The sequence below is a fragment of the Rhinatrema bivittatum genome, chromosome 15, assembly GCF_901001135.1.
Source record: "Rhinatrema bivittatum chromosome 15, aRhiBiv1.1, whole genome shotgun sequence".
In the NCBI taxonomy this organism is placed as follows: Eukaryota; Metazoa; Chordata; class Amphibia; order Gymnophiona; family Rhinatrematidae; genus Rhinatrema; species Rhinatrema bivittatum.
The window spans coordinates 24,039,335-24,064,817 of NC_042629.1; the positions used below are offsets into that span (position 1 = coordinate 24,039,335).

A 25,483-nucleotide genomic window follows, 5' to 3' on the forward strand; every position below is an offset into this window, starting at 1 on the left:
TACGTCCAGTGAAGGGCTGAGCCTGCCTTGTTCCTGATATTCCTTGCCTTGTCTTCAGTCAAGCCTTGCTCCTGCTCTGCCTGTGCTTGTATGTGCTCACCTCTCGCGGTGTGTTTTGGGGCTCCTCCCTGAGCCGTGCCATGATCCAAGGGCTCACAATCCCCCTTGAGAAGTGACCACACCTCCGCGACTCGCAACAATATTAACTGTTTAAACGTGCCCTTGGAAAGCCAGACCACTATTTTATGTTTGAGAATTTAATGATGTCTCTGGTAACACTCTTTTATAAACTATTGGTAATTAAAAAATATAAATTGTGTTTGTACCAGGAAATGGGGGCAATAGTAATGGACTCACCTGGGCAGGGAATAACTTTGCTGAAGGTCAATACCTCAGGAGCTATTTATGAGTAATTTATTGTATTCCAGAGGAAAAGGAGTGATATTTGAGCGATGAATGGTAGTTCCCCCTTCCCTCTTGCACTCCCAGAAGTCAAAGCATTATTTGTGCTTAAATACATTGAGGCAATGAAAAGGTCAAAATGAAACCAAGATATCCCAGAATTTGACTCTGCGCATCACAGATTTACCGACCAAGCAACCAACTTAGAAAAAGACAACCATGGAAAAAGAAAAGACACATTTTTGTTTGGGACCCAGCTCTCAATATTAACAGCGGCAGTACAGTTTATTTTGTAATTGATTAATAATCAAATATTGTCCACTGTAGTTGTCCTGTTGATTAAGAGCAGCCCTATCCAGCAGTAAATACTGAACTTTGTCGGAGCGCACTGTACTGTATCGGCCTGTTATTTTGTTAGCTATAGCTGAATATTTACCTCTATTTATTTATTTCACAAATTTCTATTCTGCTTCCAATTTATTCAAGACAGATTACAAATAAAACATAGATAATAGTAAAAAAAAAAATGATTTGCAGAATTTATAATATATGGACAATGATTCCTTCGACTCTTTTATATAGGAGCGGTTGATATCTTTTCGAGGAACAGTTAGATGTCTTTTCCACAACCCTAAGGGGTTTTTCACAATGATTTATTTTAAGCAAATTGAAATTGAAAATTTTTTTTTAAACCAAATGGGATTGTGGATAAGATTTTCAAAGCATCTAATTGTCCCTTGAAAAGATATCAACTGCTCATATATTAGAGAGTCAAAAGAATCATCCACGTATTATGAATTCTGTAAAAAAAATATGAAATTGATCTGTTCTAATTATGAAAGTACATCGATATTTTCGGTTTTATTTGGAAAAAAAATGTAAGATAAGAAAGAACAATTTGGGTGTAATTTTTAAAAGCTTTTATACGTGTAACTGGACTTTTGGAAAATTATCCTGGGGGTTGCATGCGTAATAGTACATGTGGAAGAGTTGTGTACTTGCATGAGGTATTCCTGAGGGAGGTAGTTGGGATGAGAAACCATATATGTGCACACTTGATTTTTGAAAGTATCAAAAGCTTGTGGTTAAATGTACTTGCACACAACACAGGGAATACGCACCTTACCCCACTAATTTTCAAAGTCCACTTACGTGTACAAATCTGCTTTGAAAATCAGGGTTGAGGTTTGCGTGCACATTCTACACCCGGACTTCAGCACTCCACGGGCTGTCATAAAATCAGCCTCCCTATGTGTATAAAAGGAGTCACGATTATATGAATGCCTCACTGAGAAGGAATTGTAGGTGTAGCTATACATATCAGAACTTCTTTTAAGTATAAGCCCATTTTATTTTGATCAGTTATTTCATATTTTTGTATAAGATATTATCAGAAAAATATGACCAATATAATTAAAGTATAATCTTTACAAATGTTCAGAGTTTTTGCATTAAAGAACTATATCTTTATACAAACCGTGACTACATGAAAATCTCTCTCTTTTTCCCCTGGTTTACATTTCATAATCCACTTTATATGACTACTACTTAGGTGTAGTGAATTTCATTTAAATAGTAATGTTATGAAACAGAGGGAGAAGAAAGAGATACAAAGACATAGATTTCTAGATTTTTTGGAGGCAGTGCTGGATCTCGTTTTTTGCTGCAGTGTCAGTGCTGCCGCTTCTCCTCTTTCCTAACGGTAGTGGGCAACCCCGGGCAGGAGCCCATAGTAGTGTTCTGCTGGCCAGCTTTGTGTCACCACCTCTGCTGCACTGTGAAAGGCCAGCAATAAAAGGGCTGATACCGCCAAGAACGTCTGTGGCCCCACATGGACTAGGAAACGGCTTCCCTCAATAGAGCACCTTCTTAAGTAGGGGGGCAATTGGGTGCTGCATGCTAGATCCACCACAACGTTATTGTGACCCTCAGAACATTGCCACTTCCAAACCCTTCCTCCCTGGGCAGAGGCCTAGCCAGCCTGTACAGAATTCCAGGCATTGTTGCAGATACGTTTGTTTTCTAATTTACCGCATCATTCATCAAAATGCGTTATGGCGTTAACGCATGCGATAACGCATGCGAAAAACACTGTAGCGCATGGCGCGAATGCAAATTTTTTTGTGGGGGGGGGGGGCAGGATCGGGGAGGAATTTTGGGTGGGAATTAGTTAAATTAGGGGCAATATCGCAGGGTTTTAATGCTGGAAATAACTATACCTTTTCCCTGGCAAGCTGTGCGATATGCCCGAAATGGCCATAACACAATTCGCGATAAATTTTGGGAGTTGCATTTTGGCCATTTCTGGGCTGGTGGAGTGGAGGGGAGGGGTGGGGGGGAGGAAGAGAGAGAGAGAGCCAGAGCCTCTGGGAAGGGGCTCACTGTATGCACCTATTTATATCTCTATAGGAGGGCCACCTAATAGGTCGATATGAGGTGTTAGTGGTGATTTAGAGTTTAGGGGCCAGTTTCGCATGTAGAGTGAGATGTACGCACAGTACACCTGGGTGAAGATTTGACGTTATTTGGAGTGAGGAAAGTCTCACAAAGATGAAATTTTATACTATGTTCTCTCACCCTAGCTTGATGGTACCCTGTTATAGAGTCCGTCAAGCTAGGGTGAGAGAACATAATAGAAATTTCATCTTTGTGAGAATTTCCTCACTCCAAATGATGTCAAATCTTCACCAAGGTGTACTGTGCTGTTCGTATGTTTCACTTTACATGCGAAACTGGCCCCTAAACCTTACCAATACCTCACCTCGACCTATTAGGTGGCCCTCCTGTAGAGCTATACATACTTAACTACTATGAGGGCCTTGTAGATAGGCACTCGCTCTCTCTCCCCCTCCCTCCCCCTCCTTAGCGCAGGATGTGAAAATAGGGATTATCTCAGGGCGTGGTAAACGTGCCGTGTGCTAATACCGATGTGAAGCAGTAAGTTACTGCACCATGCAGTAACTCAAAAATTTCCATAAACATGCCCCTCTTCCTTATCACGGGCATTATCAATGCGTTACTAACACTTTTTGATGAATGATGGGGTAAGTTAACGAGATTTTTTTGTTTATGAATTGTAAAGCCACATCAGTATTTTTTGCTTAATATTTTTCCTATTTATACAAAGAAGGAAGGCAGAGAGTGGAAACTATGCATAACCATGAATTTTCTAGCATCTTTCCATGTTACTCTATTGATTATAACCTGAACCTTATCAGGTTTCAGTCATTTTCAATAGTGTACCATGTAAGACAATGGCGGATATTCCCCCATGCCTCCTCTCTTACCCCGCCATCGTGACTCATGCACAGTAGGAGAATTTCTCATGCTTTTTCGCATATAGCAAATCTGGATTCACCATTGCCATTAGGCATATTAGGCCTGTACCTAGGTCGGCAAAAACCTGGTGCACCTGAACATGCATCACCTCCTGGCTATTCTGAATCTCACTCAGCAGAGAACAGACCCTGTGCTTCCTACTCCAGCCCATGCAGATAATAGGAGGAAATGGGGTGAGGCTGGAGCAGACAGCAGAGCAACAAAAAGCTACTCTGCTCCTTAATCCAGCCCCTTCCTTCCTGTCTTGTGCAGGAAGGTGGGGAGGAGGGGGCGAAACAGCATTAAAAGTGTCTAGGGACAGAAAAAAATCTAAATCCATCACTGGCATATAGATGGATTATGTAAAAATAACTTAGGGACAGTTCATTCAAAAGCACTAAAAAAAAAAAAAAAGAAAAGTGATCATGCCATTATCACCTCGCTCTGTTTGTATGTTATAGCAATGATTATTGATACCGCTTGTTAATATGGAGATGGTCTTTCTTTTCCAGACTATTTCGTTGCAAATTCTTGTGTGCGTTTGCTATGACTTAAAGGTAAGAGTAAAATCAAGTTAATGCTGTGTTCTATATGGGACTTACAGATACATAATATGGGGGCATGGTTTCAATACCACACTTCTCAAAGTATTTTATGAAAGTTGGCAGAGAGGCTCAATGAGTGTAACTCTTAAAAACTGGGCTCCCTTGCTGTGTCATTAAATACATTTAATTGGAAAAAAATAGTAAATGCTAACAATGTACAGTATCTTGTTGGGCAGGCTCCGTTATTACTGGTGAGGTTTATTTATTTATTTATTTATTTATTTATTTATTTATAACTTTTATATACCGGCATTCGTAAAAAAAAAAAACATCATGTCGGTTTACAGACAACTGAGAAAGGAAATTACAATGATAGATGGAGGAAGGATAGGAAGTTAAAAGGTGACAACTTTACTGTAGAGCCAACGGGCGCCACAGTTATTAAATGAGATTACATGTGGTTAACCAGGTTGGACATAAATTAATTATATACAAGAGACGACAAAGTGGGGGGTAGCGCGGGGGTGGGGGATGAAGCGCATAGGGGAGGCGGGGTGGGGTAGGAACTGTACAAGGGGGCAGGGGGTGGCGATGGGAAGGAGAGGTGGTGACTGAATATCAGGAAGCCATAATATGGATGGGGTGGTGAGGGAGGGAGGGTGTGTAGGGGGGCGGGGGACACTGTACTAGGGAGAGGGAAATAATGAGTGTTGAGGAGAAGTCAAATGCTAGGGTTGAGAGGCGTTGGGATAGGCCTGTTTAAATAACCAGGTCTTGATTCCTTTTTTGAATTGATTAAGTGAAGGTTCTAGTCGGAGCTCAGTGGGGAGGGAGTTCCAAAGGGTGGGGCCGGCGATGGAGAAGGCTCTCGCTCTGGTGTTTGTGAGGTGAGCAATTTTGAGTGAAGGGGTGTGGAGGGTGCCCGCAAGGGAGTTTCTGGTAGGACGGTTGGCCTGGTGGAAGTGTGGCATATCTTCGATCCAGGGGGAGTTATTTTTATATAGCGTGTTATGTATGATAGTGAGTGTTTTGTATTGAGAGCGATAGGTGATTGGTAGCCAGTGGAGGTTTTGTAATATGGGAGTAATATGATCAGTCTTTCTTGAGTTTGTAAGGATGCGAGCCATGGCATTTTGTAAGATTTGGAGGGGTTTGATTGTGGAAGCTGGAAGGCCTATTAGCAGTGAGTTGCAATAGTCAAGTTTTGATAGTATAGTGGTTTGCATAACAGTGCGGAAGTCATGTGCGTGGAGGAGAGGCTTAAGTTTTTTGAGGGTTTGGAGTTTATAGAAGCCCCCTTTTAGGAGCGATTTGATGTGGGATTTGAAGCTAAGTTGTGTATCTAAGAGAACTCCTAGATCTCTGACAGTGGACGGAGGTGTGAGATTTTGTGAAGTGTTCTGTTGCAGTTGGTGAATGGATAAGCTGGGTTGATTAGTAATAATTAGGATTTCAGTTTTTGAAGTATTGAGTGCAAGGTGTAGGTTGGAAAGGAGGGCGTTGATAGATGTAAGGCATGTCTCCCAGAAGTGCAGGGTTTCGTTGAGGGAGTTTTGGATGGGGATAAGTATTTGTACGTCGTCAGCGTACAAGAAGAATTTTAGTCCCAGTTTGGATAATAAGTGGCAAAGAGGGAGAAGGTAGATGTTAAAGAAGGTGGAGGAAAGGGAGGAGCCCTGGGGTACGCCTTGTGAAAGAGGAATGTGTGTGGATTCGGATTTATCAAGTTTGACTAAGTACTTTCTGTGGTCAAGGTAGGAGGAGAACCATGATAGGGCTGTGTTAGAGATGCCTATCTCTGCTAAGCGTGATATTAAGATTTTGTGGTTCACCGTATCAAAAGCTGCTGAGATATCTAAGAGGGCTAGAATGTATGATTGGCCGTGGTCCATGCCTTTTAGGATGGTGTCTGTTATTGCAAGTAGGAGCTTTTCCGTGCTTCGGTTTTTGCGAAAGCCGTACTGGGCGGGGTGGAGGATATTGTTATCTTCTAGGAAGTCGGTAAGTTGTGTGTTGACCACTTTCTCCAGAATTTTAGAAATAAAAGGTAGGTTGGAGATGGGCCTGTAGTTTGCTGGATCATTTTGGTCGAGGGTGGGCTTTTTTAGTAGGGGCTTTACGATGGCGAGTTTAAGCGGGTCGGGAACCGTCCCGAAGGTAAGGGAGCAGTTTATGATATCCGCAGACCCTCTGCTTCTCCATTGGTCCTGGTAATATATTTTATAGGGCAGATATTTCCCAAGGACAGTACAATACTGACCACTGAAAAATAGCAATTGCACAATTACATGTAACATGTTGTTTGATGGAATGGTAGTTTCCTCACAGCAAACCATGGCTGTCAATATGAAAAAAACCGAAACACTAGGACTATGGGACATTTCATGAAACTAGCAACCAGCAGACTTAACATAAGTTGTAGGAAGTATTTTTTTCAGTCAGCGCACAATCAAGCTATGGGATCTGTTGCTGGAGAATGTGGTTAAAGCAACTAACACAGTGGGCTTCAAAAGAGGATTGGACAAAATCCTGAAGGAAAAGTCAATAGTTATTAGCCAGGTAGACTTGGGAAAGCCAGCACTTACCTCATGGAATGAAATAGATCAGCTATTTGTGATCTACCAGGTACTTGTTACGTGGACTGGCCACTCTCGGAGATAGTATGCTGGGCTTGATGAACCTTAGTCTGACCCAACATGGCACTTCTTACATTCTTATGCAGTGCACAGCAATCTCTCTATTTGTCATTGATTCAGACTATAGTTTGCAACTAAAGTTAACGGTATCCATTTCAAACCTTATCTGCGGCTCAGCCGAACAGTAATGAAGCCAGCAGTAAGCTGCCAAATTCCAATTCCAAAAGGGAATCAAATAATGGGCCATTTGCACACTTATTTCTGCCGCCGAATGTACAATTTTATTAGTGCATGCACCTGTTTGTATTTAGAAATTGTGCACTCTCAAGCTGGCAAAAGGTTGAGATCTGTGTGCAGTTCAGCCAATTGCGCAGGTACCTGATTTGCTTTCTATTGAAAGGAAACTCTTTTTTCTTTAGTTGTGGCATCATAATTTCTGTGGGTGTTCATATATTAAAGTCACAAGATTGTTTTTATATACAAATTTGAAGGAAACGGCATTAAGTTGTCTGGAAGCACACTACTGCCGCATCAACATCATTTTAATAACAGCAACTAACATACACCAAACCATTTGCAATTTCTGCAATTGAATCCTCCCACAACAATTTATGAGCTGTAAAACTAACCTAGAAGAAACCTTTGATCCAATGAATTGAAATCAGAAGACCTATATGAGAAGTCCCACTCCCTGCATTTCCCCAAAAGACCTTATTGTGTCCCAATAGATATAAAACAGCGAGGTAGCACCACGTTTTGACATCAGTCCTCAAGAAAATGTTGCATTTGGGTGGTCCTGGGTCCGTCCTATGACTGGCCACACTCTTACCTCCTGTCCCGACTCGGAGGGGGGCCACCAACGCCGCGGTAGGTAGGCCCCTTAAACGAAGATGCGGCAGGCAGTCGCACAGGTCTGGCATGTCGCGCTAGGGATGCCGCTCAGCCGAACGGGGCAACCCTAGGCATGCACATGGCTCAGCTCCATTTAAAAGGCCTGTTGTGGGAAACCCACCATGGTGCTGGCAATGACATCACTGGCCCTCCACTATTTAAGGCCTACTCAGACCTGCCACAGACACCTCTGCAATAGGTAGAACTCTCCTGAGCAGCCGATTGGCTCATTGTTCCTGGTTCCTGCTCCTGCTTCTGTTCCAGTGCCTTGTCTTCATGTTCCTGGTTCCTTCCTGTGTCTTTGGAGTTCCTGCGTTCCTTTCTTTTGGTTCCTTGTCCTTCTTCAGTGTCTTCCTGCTGTTCTACCTTGCCTCCTTCCCTCTGGATTGACTTCTCAGCTTGACCTCAGTTTGGATCCCCGATTTGTCATCGTTGGACTCCTGGCTCAATCTCGGACTGCTTCTCAACTACATTGTCTTCTGCCTGCCTTGTGACCTCTGCTTGCTCCTTGTTTTGCTGTACTGCACCTGCCCTGGACCTCGGTCTGCTCTCATCCTCTGCTAGGACTGACTTCGTTTGCTTCCTGCTGGCCACAACCTCTTCTGCGATGGATTCTTCTCTTCACAGAGGCCTGCGCCTACGTCCAATTGGCCCCGGCACCCGAGGGCTCAACCAAGGGCTGAAATTAGTGAAGTTCCTGTTGGGCCTCGGCTCCAGCCAGCTCCGCCTGCTGATGGTGAGGACCTGCAGGGCTCCTCCCTGTGGGTAGCGTCACCCTCACCTTAGTCCTAGAGTCCACTTCCGCAACAGAAAACCAGCCTCTTCCCATTTTTCATTCACTTTCCAGTCTACCCATTACATTTATTCCAGAAAAATTTCTGCACATTTCCTGCCCTCCCACATCAAATTCATTCTTTCATTTAATCCCATTCACTCTTTTTATTTGACACAGCAATTATTTCCTCTTCCTTTTGGGCCTCCAGCTCAGTCAGAACCAGAGCTGAGACACTTCATTCTTCTATTATAGATCCCCTCCTTCAACTTACCCAGTCTGGTCATTGCAGCAATGGCCCTAGGCTGAGGGCCATTTACCAGGGCTCCTTCTGGTGCCTGCAGTCAAGGGCCCTGAATCCAGCCACTAGGTGGCACCCTTGAGAGGTGACAATGACTCCCCTCCTGGGGGGAAACTCACATGAACCAACCCTGTAATTCTTGCAGAATCTCTCAGGTACTCACAAATTTTCTCTCAGTTAGTCCATTTGTAGTGCAGAATCTTACTTCAAGGGCCAGCCAGGCAGCTCAGTGCTGTGCACTGCCATTTGGAAGGAGACAAAAATGCAGTGACAAAAAAAACAACAAAAAACAAAGACTTACTAAACCCCAAGTTCATATACAGACATTTTTTGCAATTCTAACAGTGCAAATTAAAAAAAAAATCAATCATCATACATTTTTGGCTAATATTACAGTATATAACTTCATTGTCTCTGGCAATCTCTGACCACTCATTCTACACATATGAATCACTGGGGCCCCATTATGTTTCCTGATGGAGAATCAATGTAACCTGGCAATGCTTCAGGATCCTCAACTGTTTTGGTTTTGTTATTCACAGAGATTTTCATCCTAGCTGGACAGACCGATCCAAACCTTGCTTTCATGTTTCTGGGGATCAAGAGCAGCCCAAGAAATGACTACCTTTACCGTGCTGTTACTTGACTTAGATCTGTACCCATCAACGGTTCTTTCCTTCCATTTCCACAATCCAGGTGCTTGGCCATCTTCAGGATTTTCAATAGTTGAAGGTTTCTCATTGGTCTTGGGTACTCTTCTTCGCTGGTATTATGGGAAGGCACTCTATGTGCTCTTTCAGTTTCAAAGTCCTTCATTAACTGAATTTCCAGTTGCTTCAGTAGTTATATCTCCATAAATTTCACTGAATCATTACCTTCCATTCTCTCTGGAATCCCCCAGATTATTTCTCCAACTCCTATTGTTTGCATTTTCAAAGTCTCTTTTTGACTCAGTAATGATCTGATCTTCTACTCTCTCTTTTGAAGTAAAGCTGTAAGGGAAACCTCCTCTGTTTTCATTTCTTTACTCGTGCCATGATTTCTTTAGGGATTGTAGATCCTTCATGATCGTAAGGGATGTTTCAGCTTGTTTCCTTGCCAGCAGCCATCTTCTGTGGTGATGGACGGACCTACCTGGACTTCTTGACATAATGCAAAATTGAAAAAGCCACTTCTGTTTTACCCAGTTTACCACTGGCTTTGACATTTACCTCTTGGGATTAGTATTTGGAAGAGACAACAGTTTTACTTGCAAGATTTACTGATTTTCACATTCTTGGCCCCAATAATAGGGACAGTGCAAAGCAGTGCACAATAATCAGAATAAACATCTGTTACTAGGTAAATGTATTACCTAGTAACAATGAAGTTACTAGGTAATACATTTAAAATTAATAAGAGAACATTTTTTTTACTCAATGCATAATTAAGCTCTGGAATTCATTGCCAGAGGATGTGGTGAAAGCTATTAGTGTAGCTGATTTTAAAAAGGTTTGGACAAGTTCCTGGAGGAAAAGTCATAAGAACATAAGATATGCCATACTGGTTCAAACCAAGGGTCCATCAAGCCCAGCATCCTATGTCCAACAATGGCCAATCCAAGTCACAAAAACCTGGCAAGTACCCAAACAGTAAATAGATCCCAAAGCTACTATTCCTTAATGATTAATAGCAGTTTATGGACTTCTCCAATAGAAACTTATCCAAACCTTTTTTTTTTTTTTTTTTTATTTATGCCAGTTTACAATAATTACAAGAACAAATTTTGATAGGAAAAAAAGAGAAGAGATTACACTTATACAAAACAATAATACAGCAATATAAATCTAGGTAATCAATAACAACTTCAATATCTCTTCATATTTAAAGTTCTCAAAAAAGGGGGTGAATCCTTCCAAACCTTAAAGTAAAAGTACTTGTAACTTATTGAGGAATTATACCGATATAACAGCGACATTTATTAGTTTACGAGGAACTTGGAGCATCTAAACAGGGTGCTTCGGTAGTTATGGGGATTTTCCCCATTAAGAATTGGGTTAACTGGGGTGGACCAAAAAACACATAAGTATTCTGTAAGTATTTAACCACACATTTGCATGGAGATTTGAGGAAATATCTCCTCCCAATTAACAAGACCTGAGGTCTCAGCAGGAGGAAAGCTTTTCTCCTCCTCTGGGTCTCACGAGAGACATCCGGAAAGGCTCTTATAAGACTTCACATAAATCTTTCATTTCTATGCCTTATACTTAGTTTCAATAGCCATTTCCTGTCAGTCTCTAACGCCAAAGTCACAATCAGTGTTGCATGTACTGCTAATTCCGTATCCGATATTTCCAAAAGTGTCGTAATATTAAGAGACTGGTCCCTCACTGGTCTCAAAGTCTCTAATTCACTTTCTTGATTAGATGCCTCTCTTCTGGACTTTGGTAAGTAGAATATTTTTATAATCGATGGCATCATTACCTCCGAAACCTTAAGTATAAGATACTTCTTAAAGACCTTTCTTGGAGATCTTAAAGGTAACTGAGGGAAATTTATAAACCTTAAATTTCTACTTTTTACAATGTTCTCAAGATTTTCTATTTTCAGAGCAGTATTACTTTTATCTTTCATCAACATTACTTGCGTTTGCTGAAATGTTTTTATCTCAGTCCTTATAGAAGCGACCTGCTGTTCCAATTCTGAATTCATGTTCAAAAGAACTTCTATTTTTTCATCATGCCACCTAACTTGCTCCATTGCTGGAGTTAGTTGCTGTAAAATAGACAGTTTCATCTCATTTATGGCTTCCCATAGCGTCTCAAATGAGAAAACTTAGGTCTTACCATTGATGGTATCTCTAATGCGGGGAATCCCCCAACAACTCCCGAAGCTTCTCCTTTTAATGCCACTTCCTTGCCCCAGTTTTTCCAGTGGGCTTGAAGTTGCCGACAACGCTGCTCCAGACCCCATTGGGCTGAAGTCCTTCACACTTTGGTCTCTGGTTTCTTCCCCCAGAGAAAACGCTGTTCTGCTGGCAACTGAATTAAGCGGTGGGGTCCTCTCAGTGGGACTCAATGGTGAAATTGAGCCTGGTAGAGAGGGGAGCTCATATTCCCCTCCTCCTCTCTGCAGCGGCTGGTCTCCTGCTCCTCTATCACTGCACGTGACATGAGCGTCCATTGGACCGGTCAGAGTGCTCACTGAAGTTACCGCGGGGTACGGGGTCCTTGGCTTGCGCTTTCTCCCCATCGAAAGGTAATCTTTCCGCAAGAAATCCAAACTAGTCAGGAATGCTCAGACCACGCTGAAACATCCGGCGGCTATCTTGGATCTGCCCCCCCATCCAAACCTTTTTTAATCCCTGTAACCACATCCTCAGGCAATGAATTCTAGAGCTTAACTATGCATTGAGTGAAAAAGAATTTTCTCCAGTTTGTTTTAAATGAGCTACTTGCTAACTTTATGGAATGCCCCTAGTCCTTCTATTATCTGAGAGAGTAAATAACCGATTTACATGAACCTGTTCAAATCCTTTTATGATTTTGTAGATCTCTATCATATCCACCCCCCCCCCCCCTCCCTCACCTGGCTATTCTCCAAGCTGAACAGCCTTCACCTCTTTAACCTTTCCTCCCCTTATCATTTTGGTTGCCCTTCTCTGCACGTTCTCTAGTGCAACTATATCTTTTTTGAGATGTGGCAATCAAAAACAACACAGTATTCAAGGTGCGGTCTCACCATGGAGTGATGCAGAGGCATTATGACATTTTATTTGCCATTCTCTTCCTAATAATTCCTAATATTCTATTTGCTTTTTTTGACCACCACAGCACATTGAGCAGACAATTTCAATGTATTATCTACTATGACACCTAGATCTCTTTCCTGGGTGGTAATTCCTAAGATGGAACCTAATATCATGTAACTACCTCATGGGTTATTTTTCCCTCTATGCATCACCTTCCTCTTGTCTACATTACATTTCATCTGCCACTTGGATGCCCAATCTTCCAGTCTGACAAGGTCCTCCTTCAATTTATCACAATCCACTTGAGATTTAACTACTCTGCATAATTTTGTGTCATCTGCAGATTTAAGCACCTCACTCGTAGTGCCCCTTTGCAGATCATTTATAAATATATTAAAAAGCACCAGTCCTAGTACAGAACCCTGAGACACCCCACTGTTTACCTTTTTCCACTGTGAAAACAGACCATTTAATCCTACTCTCTGTTTCCTGTCTTTTAACCAGTTTGCAATCTACAAAAGGACTTTGCCACCTATCCCATGACTTTTTTAGAAGCTTCTCATGAGGGACTGTCGAATGCCGTCTGAAATCTAAATACACCACATCTACCGGTTCACCTTTGTCCACATATTTATTCACCCCTTCAAATAACATGTAGATTTGTGAGGCAATACTTCCCTTGGGTAAATCCATGCTGGCTGTGTCTCATTATACCATGTCTATCTAAATGTTTTGTGATTTTATTCTTTATAATAGTTTCCTCGATTTATCCTGGCACTGAAGTTAGGCTTACTGGTCTATAGTTTACTGGACTACCCCTGGAGCCCTTTTTAAATATCGGGATTACATTGGCCACCTTACAGTCTTCGGGTACAACTGATGATTGTAATGATAGATTACAAATTAATTGTAATAGGTCTGAAATTTCATTTTTGATTCTTTCGGAACCCTGAGGTGTATACCATTCGATCCAGGTGATTTACTTCTCTTCAGTTTGTCAATCTGGCCTACTGTATCTTCCAAATTCACCATGATTTTGTTTAGTTCATCTGAATTGTCACCCTTGAAAACCGTCTCCGGAACGGATATCTCCCGTTTTCAGTAAACACCGAAGCAAAGAATTTGTGGTCTTTCCATGATGGCCTTATTTTCCCTAAGTGCCTCTTTAACCCCTCAATCATCTAGCAGTCCAACCGACTCCCTCGCAGGTTTTCTGTTTCAGATATATTTAAACAAGTTTTTATTATGAGTTTTGCCTTCATGGCAACTTCTTTTCAAATTCTCTCTTAGCCTGTCTTAACAATGTCTTACATTTAACTTGCCAATGCGTATGCTTTATCCTATTTTCTTCTGATGGATCCTTCTACCAATTTTTGAATGAAGATCTTTTGGCTAAAATAGCCTTTTTCACCTCACTTATTAATCATGCTGGCAATCATTTGTCCTTCCTTCCGCCTTTCTTAATGCATGGAATATATCTGACCTGAATGTCTAAGATGCCATTTTTTTTTCCTAACAATGTCCATGCCTGTTGCACACTCTTAATCTTTGTAGCTGCACCTTTCAGGTTTTTATTTATTTATTTAGTAACTATTTTTCTCATTTTAGCAAAGTTTTCCTTTTGAAAGTTTAGTGCTAGAGCCGTGGATTTACTTACTGTCCCCCTTCCAGACAGTAAGTAAATCATATTATGATCACTATTGCCAGGCGGCCTCACCACCATGACCTCTCTCATCAAATCCTGTGCTCCACTGAGAATTAGATCTAAAATTGCTCCCTCTCTGCCGCTTAGCAGAGAGGTGGTGACTGCAGAGCTCCTCAGTCATTCCTCGTTTCTTTATTCTAATATGTTCCATACCAAGCAGAAGGCAAGGATTAGGGAGATTATCCCTGTAACTCCCGTCTGACTCCCTCCAACCAAAAGAGGTTTCTTCATCTCAAAGTTCGAGTCGACACCAGATGCATTCTTAGCGATAGGAGCCTCGGAGCGAGCAGATCTCTCCCTGGAATTCAATGTCACTAAGTCCTTGTGCCCTGACTACTCCTCCTTCCCCGCTCTGTATATCATCTGCTGGAGACTATTCACTGCCATGTGGGTTTTAAACCCTGGATCTCCCTCCCCCTGCAGATATGAGGAATTTGGTGTGTGTGCTACGGGAGGGTCTCAAGCCTCCGTGGTTGGAGATTGCCCTGCGGTTAGATCCCGGATGTTAACCTTGATGCCAGAGTAGAATGGAGAGGCTTCTGCCCTGCAGAGCAGCAAAGGTTTGGAGCATGTTATAATTCATCCCTCACTGCAGAAGCCCTCAGAGGTTACTTGAGACCAAACAGTGACCAAACTGTCAGCAGTGACAGTTTGGTCCCTGCTGATGGCTTTGGAGAAATCTATTTCTTCATTAGTGGATGTAACTTCTACCTAATTCTCTTGTATTCATTCTATTGAAACTGTATTGGGTTTGCATTCTGAGAAAATTGAAGAACTGGAAAAGCAACTTGCTTCTGTACTTTGGTTCAATCTGAAATGTCCCAAACAAGGAAATTGGAAAATACTGAGAATGCTCTTCAATACTTAAGTCTCAGGCTTTTGAATTTTCCTCATTCGGACTTGATTTCCCCTACTGATTTATTTAAGAAATATACTTCAGAGGTTCTTAAGATAGCCATGGAAGCTACAGCCACTATTGCTAAAGCCTACTTTATAAAGCATCCAGATATTAGCCCTCATAGCCAAGACCAAGATCAGGATCCCAATTTGAATTTAACTGAATTTTTGGAAACATCAACAGATGCTTCGATTTCTAGATGCGAGACTTTGTTTCCTTTGTTTTTCCCCAAGATAGAGATTTTGTACTTAGAATTTTTTTTGCTATAGAACATCTACTTTTTATGGTCAGCAAAACTGGATATACCAAGATATTACCCATTCCACTCAAGAGCTATGTAAAACTTTTTTTGCTATGCATACTATCACATTGGATGCGACGTTCACATTTCAATACCCTTGTAAATGTTTACTTTCTCATTTGGGATCCAGATTTGTTTATTTTGATCCTGCTCAAATGAGATCTTACCTTGATGTTCAGGCTAGTTCTGCTTAGTTTTGTATGAATATTGTTAGATCGTAAATGTGTGAATGCTCTCTCTCTTATTTCCTTTTTTTCACATTAGTACATTTATATTGTTCATTTTATCTTGAGTCCAACTATTTTCTTTAAATGAGTAAGTTGTTTGGTTGAACTTACATATTGCCTTTACTATATGGTCAAGATAAGTTATATTGATATTATATAATTAACCAACTCATGTTATTTCTGTACAAGTGTACTCTTGTTTATTTTGAAAAATTTCAATAAATATAAATTTAAAAAAAGATTGCTCCCTCTCTCATCAGTTCCTGAACCAATTGCTCCATAAAACTGTCATTTATTCCATCCTGGAACTTTATCTCTCGAGCATGCCCTGATGTTACATTTACCCAGTCAATATTGGGGTAATTGAAATCTCCCATTATTACTGCACTACCAATTTCATTAGCTTTCCTAATTTCTCTTAGCATTTCACTGTCTATTTCATCATTTTGGCCAGGTGGATAGCAGTATACTCCTATTGCTATATTCTTCCACAACACACAAGGGATTTCTACCCATAAAGATACAATTGTGCATTTGGTGTCTTTGCAGGATCTTTATTCTGTTGGACTCTATGGGCCTCATTTTCCACGCCGCTCGCACGCGATAAGGGACCTTTCGCACGCAAAAAGTCCCTTATCACGTGCGATACCAGGAGAGGGGTGGAGTCGGGGCGGAGTCGGCCCCGGAAGAGGAGGAGTCGGGGCGTCACCGGGGCCGACGCCGCGGTCAGCGAAAAGGTAAGTGCCTTTTTGCTCCCAATAGCTACACCTCCTATGGTGGTGCTATTGGGTGCGAAACCGGCAGCGATCGCACCATGACGGTGCGATCGCTGCCGGCTAGCGCAGGCCCTCCCCCCGTTTCGGCCCCCCGCCCCTCATCTTCTAAAGTATCGCAGGCCACTATTTATGATCCTATGTTGGCAGAATACCTACTAGACTGTGAGCGGGGGGGGGGGAGACGATTGCTTATAAACGGAGACTCAGACGTGGTTTTTCGTTCTGGACAAGCATTTAATAATTTCATTTATTTATGTCTCATAGACGATCAGGTACACATTGATCTTGGGGTTTTCATTTTATACATGATATAACAGTATGTTGCTCTTTTACAATTTGTACTGACAATCTTCTGTTGTTCTGTGGGTGATCTGTACATGAGCTTGTTCCACGATGTTTCCTGTTTTGTTGTCTCTTTAATAAAACAACTCATTTAAAAAAAAAATAAAGTATCGCAGGCCTGCGATACTTTAGAAAATGAGGCCCTATGTCATCCCAGACATAAAGCGGCATCCTGCCACCAAGTTACTCTTCTCTATCATTACAATATAATTTGCACCCTGTTATAGCACTATCCCATTGGTTATCCTCTTTCCACCATGTCTCAGAGATGCAAATTAAAGTCTATGTCATCATTCACTGCTGTACATTAACTCTCCCATCTTACTTCTTAGATTTCTGGCATTAGCATACAAACATTTCAAAGTGTGGGTTTTTTTGTTTGTATAAACATTCTGCTTTTCAGTTGACAGAAATAAATTGGAATCTTTTAGCTCAGGTGATTCTTTACTTATAGGCATATAGAGTTCCTTTCTTATTATTGAAACCTTTATGTTGGGATGCCCTAAGTCTAATGCTTCATTAGTATCCTTCGAATATACTTCCCTCCGAAACATGCACTGCTTAGTGACTTTCCCCTTTGATTAGTTTAAAAGCTGCTCTCTCTCCTTTTTAAAGGTTAGTGCCAGCAGCCTGGTTCCACCTTCAGAAAAAACTCCCCCTTCCCCCAAAGGTTCCCCAGTTCCTTACAAAACTGAATCTGTCTTCCTTGCACTATCGTCTCATCCATGCAGAAAGTCTGGAGCTCTGCCTGCCTCTGGGGACCTGCATGTAGAACAGGAAGCACTTCAGAGAATGCTACCCTGGAGGTATTAATTTCAGCTTTCTAAGATCCTAAATTTGGCTTCCAGAACTTCCTCCTACATTTTCCTATGTCTGAGCCCACATGTACCACGACAGCCAGCTCCTCTCTAGCACTGTCTAAAATCCTATCTAGGTAATGCATGAGGTCGACCACCATCGAGCTAGATAGGCATGTTCCCAGGCAATCCTCAAACCACCAGCCACCCAGCTATCTACATTCCTAATAATCGCCAACTATGACTGCCGATCCAACCCTTCCCTTCTGGGCATTAGCCCTAGGAGACACATCCTCAGTGCGAGAGGACAATGCATCACCTCGAGAGCAAGTCCTTGCTACAGGATCATTTCCTACTGCACCAAGCTGATGCTCTCCAACCAGGAGACCTTCCTCCAAAGCAGCACCAGGGCTGCCAAACTGGCTACTATGTCTCTGAAAGTCTCATGTATATACCTCTCTGCCTCTCTAGCTTCCAGAGATTGGACTTGTTCTCTGAGATACAGGAACTCTTTGCACTGGGTGCACACATACAACCTCTCACCGATGGGTAAAAAATCATACATGTGACACTCGATGCAAAAGATTGGAAGGCCCTTCCCTCCCCCCTTGCTGCTGGACTGCAGCCTTCTGTTGTGTCCGTTGGTCTTCGATGGCTTCGCCTCGCCTACCTTTCTCTACTTTCGGCTCCTCCCGCTCACCTTGGACTGATGGCTACCGCGGCGTCTGCTTGCCATTCTCTCCGGTGTCCCCGGACCGGCTTTGGTGCTGCCTCCCGCCATTCTCTTTCAAGGTACCTCTAAGGCGCGCGCGCTCGCACACCGCCCTCATCTTTAACTCTACGTTGGCGCGAACCTCAGGGACATCCCCCTGTTCTGACGTCACGTTTTCTGGATATATCTGCCTATAGTATTTGCTAGCTCGTTGTTAGCAACAGGATTCGTACGGATGGGATTCGCTCTCCGTTCCTAAGCTACTCTGCCACTCCAGCGCTATCTGGAACTCTTACTACCCTTCGGGGTCTCTAACGGAGTACCCGCTCCTCGGGGGCCTCTTTGTTTCTTTCAGGTGCTATCAGGAAACTGGTACTCGCTCCTCGAGGACCCATGTTCCCTGTGTCGCTGCCTGCAAACTCTACCCTTCTACTTGGAAGAACTATCTTTACAGTTATGGCAGTATGGCAGCTGAGATTCAATGCCAAGAAGTGCAAAGTCATGCATATGGGGAGTGGAAATCCGAATGAACTGTATTCGATGGGGGGGGGAAAGGCTGATGTGCACGGAGCAGGAGAGGGACCTTGGGGTGATGGTGTCTAATGATCTGAAGTCGGCGAAACAATGCAACAAGGCGATAGCTAAAGCCAGAAGAATGCTGGGCTGCATAGAGAGAGGAATATCGAGTAAGAAAAGGGAAGTGATTATTCCCTTGTACAGGTCCTTGGTGAGGCCTCACCTGGAGTACTGTGTTCAGTTCTGGAGACCGTATCTTCAAAAAGACAAAGACAAGATGGAGGCGGTACAGAGAAGGGCGACCAGGAAGGTGGAGGATCTTCATCAGATGACATACGAGGAGAGATTGAAGAATCTAAATATGTACACCCTGGAGGAAAGGAGGAGCAGAGGTGATATGATACAGACTTTCAGATACTTGAAAGGTGTTAATGATCAAAAGACAACGACAAACCTTTTCCGTAGGAAAAAAATCAGCAGAACCAGGGGTCACGATTTGAAGCTCCAGGGAGGAAGATTCAGAACCAATGTCAGGAAGTATTTCTTCACGGAGAGGGTGGTGGATGCCTGGAATGCCCTTCCGGAGGATGTGGTGAAGACCAGAACTGTGAAGGACTTCAAAGGGGCGTGGGATAAACACTGTGGATCCATAAAGTCAAGAGGCTGCCAATGAAGAGTGGGTGACTCGCCAGAATGATGGCTACTGCCTGGAGTCAATACCCTTATTAAATAAACATACACATGCTTACTGTGACTCCAACATCGCTCTAAGCTTCAACAGCAAGAGGAAATGTGGAAAAAAGGATTTGCACTCACAAAGAGGGGAGTAGCTGGCTTGTTACGGCGGTTACTACCCCAAATCAAATAAGCCTGATACTTCACTTTCAATGCATATACAGCATAGTTCTCTGATTCAACGGCAGGGGAGATGAAAAGAGGGTTCGCACTCACAAAGCGGGGAGTAGCTGGCTTGTTACGGCGGTTACTACCCCAAACCAAATGTGCCTGATACTTCACTTTCGATGCACATCCAGCATGGCTCTCTGCTTCAACAGCATGGGAGTAGACTGATACTTCACGCATATCCAGCATAGCTCCCTGCTTCAACGGCAGGGGAGAAGAAAAGCAACCAATAAGGGCTGTATAACATAGTCTGGGTAAAACAAATAAGCATGGGTGTAGCTTGCTTATTGCGGCGGCTACTACCCCTAACGAATCAAGCTAGATATTTCACTTGGATGCAGCTCCATCACTGCTCTCTACATTAAAGGTGGGGGTGGAAGGGAAATAGAACCAAGAGCTAAGAGAAACAGATAAGTATGAGAGAAAAAATGTGTGAAGCTTGCTGGGCAGACTGGATGGGCCATTTGGTCTTCTTCTGCCGTCATTTCTATGTTTCTATGTAAGTTACCATCAGTGAGTACAGAAACCATCTCTCTCCACAGTACTGCTTCACTGGAATCAGGTACTCGCTCCTCGAGGGCCTGCTCTCTGCTCCGGTGCCAGACCTCTCGTCTAGTGGAATCTGTTACTGCTGAGTACAACGCTACCGAGTCTCTCTGCTCTAAGGGATCAGGTACTTGCTCCTCGAGGGCCTGCTCTCCCTGTCTCGGAGCTTCTCCTATTTCCACATTGGGACTCTGAATGTTATCTTATTGTGTGCTCATAACTCTCAGTCTCTTTCCACTACAGCACTGACTTGCAGAGGATTCGCTGTTCCAGCATTCTGTGTGAGACGTGCCCAGCCGGGCTCTACAACCACTACTCACTACTGCCACCTCTGTTGGCCATTCACACTGTTTAATAAAAGATTCAAATCTGTGTTTGTCTGGCCGGAGTCTAGCCTGACACCGTGGTCCCTCACGGGACTGCCCCCCCTGGGTGTGGTCAGCTGCCACAGTGTCCAAGGATCCACCCAAAAACCATTAACCATAACACCTTCATCTTAATTTTGTTCAGTTCCTAGTTAAGTTTAGGTTGCTATGGGAGTAGGAATGAGTACAATTAGGATTCTTTAAATTTATTAGTGTATTCACTATTTATCTAGTAGTGACCTGCAAGGGGATGATTAAACTTGTGATAAGGCCTGCCGGCAATCTTGAATTTAAGTTAAAAGGCTGATTTTTTTTTTTTATGTGACACCTGCTTATAAATCAAAGGATGAGCTGGGGTGGGTGGGAGGGAAAGACAAACACACAAACTCCTGGTATTTACCTGCCTTCTGACTAGTTATTGAATACAAACACACAAACTCTTGTGGGGTTTTTTGTATTTTTTCTGACTAGCTATTTAATATAGATACACAAACCACTATACCCCAGTAGTTTACTTCTCCCCAAAACTTTTAAGTTCTAACATTTCTCCAAGCAGCACTTACCGATTCTCTTCAGCCACTGGCAAGGTGATCCTCTCCTCTGTGCTCTTATTATTAAGGTAGAGTTGCAGAAATGCACTGCTTATTCTTGGGATAAGCAGCTTGGAATCTTATCTACCCATTGTGATCCTGCCAGGTACTTGTGTCCTAGATTGTCCACTTTTGGAAACAGGATTCTGGGCTTGATGGATCTTTGGTCTGTCCCAGTATGGCAAATCTTATGTTCTTAACCCAGGAGGATTTAAATTCCAAAATATTAAAGACGTACAACCCTGACCACTCATCAGTTCTCTTCGTGCTTCTAAACTAGAACGAAAAACCCTAACATCAAAAAATAATAAATACTGTCAAAAGTTATGACATCCCATCAGAACTTAATTTTGTACAGAAATTTTGACTTATTCCTCCAAGAGCTGATGTCTCATGCATGTATCCGGCAGCAGGTTCAATAATGCCCCCTCATGGCATCATAGTTAAGGCTGCAACTCCATGTTTGGAAAAGAAAATTTGAAAAATATGCAGTCTGCTGCCTTTAAATTAGAAAATGATTACTATATAGTGCATGTATGGAGAATTTATAGCCTGAATATGTTGCATTTTCAAGAAAGGCGTACATTTACATTCTAAGAAATTTTTGGTCATAAATCATTGTGGTATCATTTTTCCATATGTGAAATGTCTTCATTTTATAGCAGCTGAGAAGAGTTTGTATGGCCAAATGATTTCTCCAGCAGAACTAAATAACGCCATATGGTAGTATTAGTTTCTTTTTCTTTTGCTTTCTGAGAATGGTACGACCCCCTGAGGTTCAAATATAGGTTTGTATAACTTCCCCCGCCCGCATATACTCATGGAGCTCTGTCCTGCAGGGCCCAGGAAACAAGGCAATCTAAAAGAAGTTGTCTGGTCTATTTCTGCTACTGATTCCGACTTCTTTGAACCCTCTTACTGTATCAGAAGTCTGCAGGGAAGACTGACAGCCTTTATTACTAGCTAGGACTGCCAGCTTGTGCAGCACTCTCCATTCCAACCTTTGAGTCCCTGGCGCACATGTTCTGAGGTTTATACTCAAGCTCAATCTCCCACGGCCATAGCATTGTAAGACCAGTCAAGCCAAGAGACTTCTTTTTGCTTCATTTATTCGTGGTCCTCAGAGCAAATATTATAATCTATATCAATTTCACCTATTGCACATTTCAACCAAATGGTGCATTGATACACCTATGCAAAACATATGCCTTTATTTAAGATGGAGTAGATATTATATTATCATTCATGAGAGAAAAATGCCATATAAAATATGCTACTTACAGTCATATTTACAATCCCAAATGTTGAAAAGCAGGGTCTGGTTTTTTTTCTTTACAGACAAGATGTAATAGTCCTTGTACCCAACATGTTTTCAGAGGAAAATGACATCAATATTCACTTTTCAAAGACAGTTTCCTAGATGTTTGATTTAATCACCATATTATCCTGATCTTTCTGAGGTTTTCTGCCCTGGATTCCATTTTCATCAATAGCGATGTTTCAATTCAGTCTTGGATAGTTTGATCATCAGAAAAAGACTGTCACACTGCAAGGAAGACCATATTTTTTCCTAGCTTTAGTTCGTCCAACAATGTACACTGAATTATGTGAAGGTTTTACTTTAATAGAGAGGTAAAGACACTGTACATCTGTTTGATGTACAAATACAGATGTCATTTATATATGACTTTGAGAACGGCTTTATTTTGTACAGGTTGACATCATCCATGGCTTTGAAGTCTTCTTGCAATACAATGTTAGACAGATACAGAGCTGGAATAGTTCCCACTTCAGTACACAATTTAAAATATTATCAATTAATATTAGAAAGGACTGGATGATGGAACAGGGCCATCAGCCAAACAGCTATGATTTTTACTTGTATCTGGCAGAAGAGTGTCACAGCTAGTTTAGTAGTTGAGAAAAGATAAAAACAATTGAAATTTTGCTGTAGTAGTCTCTTTAGCAGCAGGTTATTTTACCAATATAATTGCCCTGGATCCTTCTTAGGTCTACCTAAGGTTGTATGCATTGAGCTAATGATGTAAGCTACTAGGTGGATTGTTTCTTAAAATATAACAATTATATGGCATGGTACATCCAAATGGGATCCAATCATGCTTAATTATATAATATAATATATATAATAATAATTTTTGTATTTCTATTCCACCTTTTCTGACATTTCAAGGTAGATTTCATTCAGGTATCACAGTACTTCAGAAATATATTTTGTGCCATCTATAAGCTTGACTCCAATCTATAGGGAAGCTTGTACCAATTGGTCAGTTAGTCCACCGTTGTGTTTGTCTGTGGCCACCAGGTTGCACCCTGAACAGTGGAAGTGCAATGTGCAAAAACAATATGTTCTGTCTGCAGAGCACTGCCGCAAACATATTCAGGTATATGCACACACACAAACACAGAGGAAGACACATACACACGCACCCCCAAACACACACATATATATAGGCTTATGCCCCCATACCCAGGTGTACACACACACAGGCTTCTATTGGCCAGACAGCCCGACCAGCACTGGGTAATGTTCATTAATATGTTTGCGAAGCCGTGTCTCTCATGCTCTCACACACAGGGATCGACAGGTATAGGCACACACACATAGGCACAAGCTTGCACAAGCGTGCATGCAAGCTCACGCTAGCACACAGAATCACACACACAAGCTCACAGAAGTGCACACACAAATTTCCACATACACACAGGCTTACACACGCATAAACATATGCAGGCATAGGCCCACCCATATACACACACAAGCCGAGGCTCCACCACAGGCAGGCAGAGGCATCCACAGGCTAGTATTTAAAATAAAAACATTTTGGTTGATTTTAAAAGCTCTACACACACCGGGAGATACGCATGTGACTCAGCCTGGCGCACGCTGCGCGGATTTTAAAACCAGGGTGGGTACGTGCATGAAACTTTTTCTCAGCAAAAGGGGAGGGGTATGGGCGGGCTGGGCCTGTAGTGTTGATACAGCACGTAAGTATTTACGCGTACAAGTGCGCGCCGATGTACCCTACTGCGTAACTTTATTTCTGCTATGGACGATGTGTAAGTCATGTAACAAAAAAAATACGCTAGTTAGCAGGGTTTTAAGGGTCGGGGTAATAGGGAGAAAGGGAGGCAAGTTAGCTAGGTGGTTTAGAAGTCCTCTCCTTTACTGGGGCGAACTGGAAAAAAAGGCCTATTGCGACGCCGCGCGTACCTACTAAAATTCTCCCCACTTACACGCTCGAGACAGCATTTGTGCGCACATGCACATCAGTATAAAATCATGCAGGCATGTACGCACGGATAGATTTTCTAACATGCATGCATATATGCGCATATACGCGTGTATATTATAAAATTGGCGCGTCCATGTTTGCGTGCCGGCAAACGCGCACACATGTGCGCGTGCATGCTGGTCTTAAATTTTACTTCATTGGTTTTGTATTTCTGTATAGTCAAATAATTACAATACTGGGCTAAACTACAAAAGCTAGTATTGAAGTCAGGTAACGAAGATGAAAAATAAGGACTTGCTTTCAAAAAGCTTCAATACCAGTACAACCTTGACCAACATTAGAGACTCAAACTGAAATCATGTTCCTGAAATACCACCATCCAAGAGTTATTGTACAGTGCATGGATCACAGTGGGGGGGAGGGACTAAAATAATGAATTGCAGGATTTTCAGTTTTACAAAACTATTACCTGTGTCCTGCAAATTATTCTAAAATATTCCAATTTCAGTATTGTTCCGAGTAAATCAGTCTTAACGCACATGGGTTTCCGCACCACATATATGTCATGTCTTCCTGCAAGAATAGGACATATGGACCTTCCTGATGCATATCCTGAAATAGACAGGATATCTGGGGTGCCCTGGCAAAAGAGTGTCAAATGCAGTTGGGGGGTAAAGAAAAACCCCTAGACTTGTGGATGCCTTGGGAAAAAGAGTTGGTGCTTCAGTAAATGAGACTCAACCTGGTGGTTACAGACGTCCAGCATTTACAGGACAATCGCCAGCCACGTTTGAAGGAGCTCCTATTTTAGCAAAGATGATGGCCAAATCTTTAGCATGGAGGAAGAGAGAGGAGACCAGCACTGGGACTGTCCCTCATAACTCGGCAGCAAAGATAGGTGAGGGATTAGCTATTGGCAGGCAGAACACCAGTGCAGCCAGGAGTCGGGGACCAGA

General features: G+C 42.4%; 2 long non-coding RNA genes across 8 annotated transcripts in view; one reads left to right on the forward strand and one right to left on the reverse strand.

Annotated features, from left to right (window-relative positions):
- Positions 1-25,483, forward strand: part of LOC115076873 — a 313,677-nt gene that overhangs the window by 184,953 nt on the left and 103,241 nt on the right. For all 7 annotated transcript variants that reach the window (XR_003852887.1, XR_003852886.1, XR_003852885.1 and 4 more), the window contains one exon: positions 4,233-4,277. This is a non-coding gene — a long non-coding RNA (uncharacterized LOC115076873). The remainder of the gene's footprint in view (positions 1-4,232; positions 4,278-25,483) is intronic.
- Positions 22,398-25,483, reverse strand: part of LOC115076874 — a 42,536-nt gene continuing 39,450 nt past the window's right edge. The window contains exon 3 of the long non-coding RNA XR_003852890.1: positions 22,398-22,819. This is a non-coding gene — a long non-coding RNA (uncharacterized LOC115076874). The remainder of the gene's footprint in view (positions 22,820-25,483) is intronic.